This window comes from Schistocerca cancellata, chromosome 10 (assembly GCF_023864275.1).
Source record: "Schistocerca cancellata isolate TAMUIC-IGC-003103 chromosome 10, iqSchCanc2.1, whole genome shotgun sequence".
NCBI lineage: Eukaryota > Metazoa > Arthropoda > Insecta > Orthoptera > Acrididae > Schistocerca > Schistocerca cancellata.
In genome coordinates this window covers 197564252-197570883 of record NC_064635.1, presented here as the reverse complement: position 1 = coordinate 197570883, position 6632 = coordinate 197564252, and positions in this window count along the sequence as shown.

Genomic DNA, 6632 nt, shown 5'->3' with positions numbered 1-6632 from the left:
GGTATGGCCACGTCAGTTTCAAGAACAGCGCCCTACATCAACCCAGGAGGAACAAGACCACCAGGAAGACCGGCAAAGAGATGGACTGACAATGTCAGGGGAGACAAACACGTTGTTGGCTCAAGGTCATAAGTTGTCAACGACAGGGAGAGATGGAGGATATGTAGCAAAACAGCAGACCCCGCAAGTCGGGATTAATGCTTGGAAAGATTGTCTCTTAAAGTATCATATGGTGCACTAATTAAGAAACTCTTCTCTTGAAGTAAAATGTTCAACATCTGCAAAAGCATATTTCCGTACTACTCGATCATGTTTGCTACTTCGCCTGAGACCACGAACTGGGCAGAGCACTTCCATGTGTGGCTCTATATTGACTTCCGTGCGAGGGTCCTGCTGTGCTGAGAAAGAGGGCGTGGCTGCTTCAGCGTCTCCCTGTCGTCATCGCGAATTGCAGTGTGACATCATTAAAGCAGTGCAGTGTGACACCGCGATCTTTGGACGACACCACAGTGACTTTGTCATCAGAGTGAGCTGCCTTGAATTTCTTCTGTTTCTGGTGATTAGCGGTGGCGCTACTCTGGTGACTGCCTTTAGGCTTCCAGATGAAAGTGAAGCACCAAAGCTCCATCCTGTAACGACGCTTGACAGAAACGCCTCTCCAATGGTCTCAAACTCCTCCAGCAGCTCGGATGAAATGTGATCTGTTGTGGGCTCTCTTGAGGTTCATCTGGACCACACTTTCGAACATCTAAGCCTCTATCATGGCACATGTGTTTCCAATGTTTCCTGACTGTAGAACTGTGATGCACCAGTCTGCATGAGTAACGATCTGTACGCGATTTAGTGGCAGTGGCTGTGGCAGAACTCCCCAAAGAGGCTGATCGTGGAGCCCAGTTTCTATACTCACTGATGATTTAATTCTCTGTACTCATCGCCCAACACTTCTCCTGTCAACTGCATCATTACCATATACAACACACGAACGTTTATGGATATTCATACTGATTTGTTTTACCTCAACCAAGAATCCAATTGAAGCGCGTTGCTTGTAACGAGTGTCTTGCTTGCGCGCCATTTTCATCGTTACATCTCTGCCATCCGTCTAAACTATCCAAAACTTCGCATACGTGCAAAAGAAAACACAAATTTGAAGCACGTCAATGGACGTTTTCCTACTGAGCGAGGTGGCGCAGTGGTTAGACACTGGACTCGCATTCGGGAGGACGACGGTTCAATCCCGCGTCCGGCCATCCTGATTTAGGTTTTTCGTGATTTCCCTAAATCGCTCCAGGCAAATGCCGTTATGGTTCCTTTGAGAGGGCACGGCCGACTTCCTTCCCCGTCCTTCCCTAATCCGATGAGACCGATGACCTCGCTGTCTCGTCTCCTTCCCCAAAACAACACAACGCCAACCCTATATACACTGACGGGAAAAAAATCCTAAAACCAAGGAGTTGTGCCACATAAATGAAAACTGGTAGGCGCGTGGCTACATTTCTATTGAGATGTGGTGCCATTCGCAAAAAGGCTATTGCTAGTAGTGCCAGTATGAGCACGTAGATCAAATTTGCTTTAAATACACACACTGTAACGGACGTGGGCGTTAGTTACCTTTGAGACTGCACGTGGTGAATCGATGTCAGTCACGAATGCCTTTAAGGCGACGAAGACGCCGTTGGCCACTGCGTCGTCCGTGGTGAAAGGCAGTGCTTGAAACCTGTTGTTATCTGCACGCTCTTGACTCTGTGGGTCTCGGAATACTGAATTCCCCAACGATTTTAGTAATGGAATGTCCCATTCGCCTAGTTGCAACTACCATTCCGCATGCAAAGTGTGGTGTCACCGCCAGACACCACACTTGCTAGGTGGTAGCCTTTAAATCGGCCGCGGTCCGTTAGTATACGTCGGACACGCGTGTCGCCACTATCAGTGATTGCAAAAAAATGGGTCTGAGCACTATGGGACTTAACAGCTATGGTCATCAGTCCCCTAGAACTTAGAACTACTTAAACCTAACTAACCTAAGGACAGCACACAACACCCAGCCATCACGAGGCAGAGAAAATCCCTGACCCCGCCGGGAATCGAACTCGGGAACCCGGGCGTGGGAAGCGAGATCAGTGATTGCAGACCGAGCGCCGCCACACGGCAGGTCTAGTCTAGAGAGACTTCCTAGCACTCGCCCCAGTTGTACAGCGGACTTTGCTAGCGACGGTTCACTGATAAAATACGCTCTCATTTGCCGAGACGATAGTTAGCAAAGCCTTCAGCTACGTCATTTGCTACGACCTAGCAAGGCGCCATTACCAGTTACTATTGAGATTATGAATAATGTACCGTCAAGAGCGATGTTCACCATTTATGGATTAAAGTTAAGTATTCCACCAGCTACGTCCATTTTTTGCTAAAGTCTGATTTCCTTGTCCTGTTCCAGACCTCACGCCAGCCTGCGTGAGCTAAAACGCGTGCCTTTCGGCTTCCTCTAATAACACGGGGTTGGCTCTCCTGCCAACCCACAACACAAAGTATGTTAATTCCCTTAGTGCGTCCGTGATCACGTTTGAAGTCTTTTCGCGTGAATCACAAATGACAGTTCCGCTAATCCACTACACTTTCATACAGTTTCTACGCGGAGCTGCTGCCATATTTATATGTGCATCTAGCTATCCCGTGACTTCCGAGGAGATCAATTTGGGTTCGAGAGAAGTATAAGCGATGCAACATTGACCATAAGTTTTGCCCTAGAGCTTGGTTTGAATATTTAGAGAAATCAAAACTAGACATGGTTGTCTCACTGGGAATTCCGCGATCGTTCATTAAATAAAATATGGCGTTTCAGTCTTCGATCGCTATTCTTTATTTTCAATTACGGGTTTCGGGCCAGCTGCCCATCTTCAGATCATGCGTTGTTTCAATCAATTTACTTTACTTATGACAGTGAACTGTGTGTTCTGTACGGACAAGTTACTCTGTAACTACAACACATGATATGAAGATGGGCAGCTAGCCCGAAACCGGTAATTGAAAATAAAGAATAGCGATCGAAGACTGAAACACCATATCTTATTTAGAGAAATATTTTCACAATGTAGACTGGATTACATTCTCTCTGAGGTAGCGGGGATAAAACACACGAAGCATAAGCTTATCGTCAGTTTGTACAAAAACTAAACTGCAGTTAGAAGTATCAAAAGGACACGACAGAGGAGCAGTAATTGAAGAATTAGTTGTAGCCTGTCCTCTATTTATTGAATTTGTTCGTTGAGGAAATTGTTAAGGACACCAAAGACAAATTTGAAATGAAAATTAAAGTACAGGGAGAATTAATAAAAGTGATAAGGTTTGCTCATGACATTGTAATTGTGTCGGAAAGAGCAAAGGAGAAGGGAGGTGAAGTGAACGAAATGGATGGTGTCTTGAAGAGAGATTACAAGGCGATGACGGAGACCAGCAGGCTGACTGAAGTGGATGTTGGATTCAGTAGCTACGCCTAAGTGAAGAACCTGGGCGCAGTATAGACCCGTGTGGGACGCTGCAGTCGCCGGTCTGAGGAGCGCAGCAACAACACCACTCATATTGCCGTTGCCAGTGTTTACTGAACGGGAGTCTCTAGAACGGATGGCGTTGTCCTGAAGAAAAGCTTTGGGAATAAATCGAAAATTTTCTTAATTACGTTCAGAGCCTAAATTATGTCCAAATATTTTTCTATGTGTATAGTGAACTCCATTCTCAGCCCCTGACAAGTTTAGTAATGCGTCAAAAACGTCATTTTTTTATCCTGGTGCAGGTAGCTATGGACATAACTATAGTTATAGAATTGCAGCGGATTATTAATGACAAATTTCCTCAGCAAATACACTACTGGCCATTAAAATTGCTACACCACGAAGATGACGTGCTACAGACGTGAAATTTAACCGACAGGAAGAAGATCCTGTGATATGCAAATGATTAGCTTTTCAGAGCATTCAGACAAGGTTGGCGCCGGTGGCGACACCTACAACGTGCTGACATGAGGGAAGTTTCCAAACAGCTGTTGACCGGCGTTGCCTGGTGAAACGTTGTTGTGATGCCTCGTGTAAGGAGGACAAATGCGTATCATCACGTTTCCGACTTTGATAAATGTTGTAACGCCGGAAATGCATATCGTCCTATTTCCATCTATTGCACTGCATTTTTTCCTTATTTTGTTACCTGAAGACATAACATTTCTGTGTCTTTGTATATTGTAATTGTTTTACTATTTGTATATATTTATGCATTTATGTCGATGTATAATTGGTTTGTTTTGTAAATATTATTTGTATTTATACGCTGGGTCTGACCTAGGGAAAACTATGCTATCGAACGAATACATCGATAGGACGTGTGGAGAACGAAAGTGTGTAGGATCTTTGGTAGTGTTAACTCTGCCGCGTGGAGCGCGGGCAGAGCAGGGAGAGTCTGGCTGGGGTGGTGCAGTGGAGCAGGTGTGTTGTATGACGCTCCCGCGAGTTGCCGCGCTTTCGAGGTTGGGCAGCATGTAATTGCGCTCGACTTGCTATGATAGTTTCTGACATGGTGTCGCGGACGGGAAGCTGGCGCACATCAAGAGCTCGTTTCGCCTGGTGACCGTGTTGAGAAGAAGGCGCGCCAACATCCAGCTTCTGCAACAGCGACGGCCGACAATGAGTGACTGTCGCCACCTCCTCGACCGACGGCTTCAAACCTTCAATCAACCAACAAGGAAGACTGGAAACACGTAAAGTTTTAGAACTGTATGGCAGACCTCAGCTTTTCAAACTGTTCAAATCACAAAATTACAACAACGTAGCATGAACCTTTGTTGCGCATTGTCCCAATTGCATTACCAAGCAGGGTCCCTTCCTTTTCCGGAATGAACCCGAGTGTCGTTGAAATTCAAACTCTAGCATCATTCAGTTTCACTGCTTTAATTTCAAAGTTCAGTTAAGGTATTCATACTGGCTACAATATTTAGATTACACGAGCACAAATTAAGAGTGCGAGTTTTGTTGCCGTATTTTAGCTTACCTGTGACTGCAGCTCAGCTTGGTACGTACTAAATTTTTCTATTGTTAATAGTTCAGAATCATTTAATTCAAGTTCAAAGTTAAATCTCTCATTTCTAAATTGCGTAGATTCAAGTAGCTTTTGAAATGATTGTTGAGGTAGTCCAAGACTAACCGTATTTTACTGAATTTCGATGTGCTTCAGAAAGAAAGCTCACTATTAGCTTCAGTCACTAAATTAACTTTCGATTTTCCGGTTTTATTAATTCTTTTGCTAAATTAAGTCAGAGTGTAGCAAAATTTATTACTTCTGACAAACTTTCAGTTTTCACACTACACGTGTCAGCCTTCCGTTGCCACACTTCTAGTGCTAATTATATGTGTAATAACCTTTCTTTTTCAGTTACTATAGTAATTGTCCTTAGGACTGGCGACCGTAATTTCCCCCAAATCTCAAATATGTAATTACCGCTAGTTATTTGTTAACGTAACGGCCGCACATTTACTTTCTTTATTAACTTTACCCCTTTTCAAAATTAATTTCCACCAGTTTCATTTGCATTTTTCCTTTCATTTAGATGTAACCCTTTCCTCCCTCTTTGCCGACAAATTAACTTCGGTGACGATTGCTTTTCCCAAATTTCCATTAGGTACACGCGGTTTAATTTTTCACTGTCATTAAGGTCGATAAGTGAGGGGGAGGTTACAAGGTCAGATTGCAGCTTATCGCGATTGCAGTTTATCGTATCGCGACATTGCTGCTCGCGTTGGTCGAGATCCTATGACTGTTCGCAGAATATGGAATCGGTGGGTTCAGGAGGGTAATACGGAACGCCGTGCTGGATCCCAAAGGCCTCCTATCACTAGCAATCGAGATGACAGGCATCTTATCCGCATGGCTGTAACGGACCGTGCAGCCACGTCTCGATTCATGTGCCAACAGATGGAGACGTTTGCAACACAACAACCGTCTGCACGAACAGTTCGCCGACGTTTGCAGCAGCATGGACTATCAGCTCGGAGACCATGGCTGCGGTTACCCTTGACGCTGCATCACAGACAGAAGCGCCTACGATGGTGTACTCAAAGGCGAACCGAAGTGCACGAATGGCAAAACGTCATTTTTTCGGATGAATCCAGGTTCTGTGTAGAGCATCATGATGGTCGCATCCGTGTTCGGCGACATCGCGGTGAACGCACATTGGAAGCGTGTATTCGTCATCGCCATACTGGCGTATCACCCGGCGTCGTGGTATGGGGTACCCTTGATTACACGTCTCGGTCATCTCTTGTTCGCATTGACGGTACTTTGATCAGTGGACTTACATTTCAGATGTGTTACGACCCGTGGCTCTACCCTTCATTCGATCCCTGCGAAACCCTACATTCCAGCAGTATAATGCACGACCGCATGTTGCAGGTGCTGTACGGGCCTGCTGTCCTGGCCAGCACATTCTCCAGATCTCTCACCAATTGAATACGTGTGGTCAATGGTGACCGAGCAACTGGCCCGTCGCAATACGCGCGTCACCACTCTTGATGAACTGTGGTATCGTGTTGAAGCTGCATGGGCAGCTGTACCTGTACACGCCATCCACGCTCTGTTTGACTCAATGCCCAGGC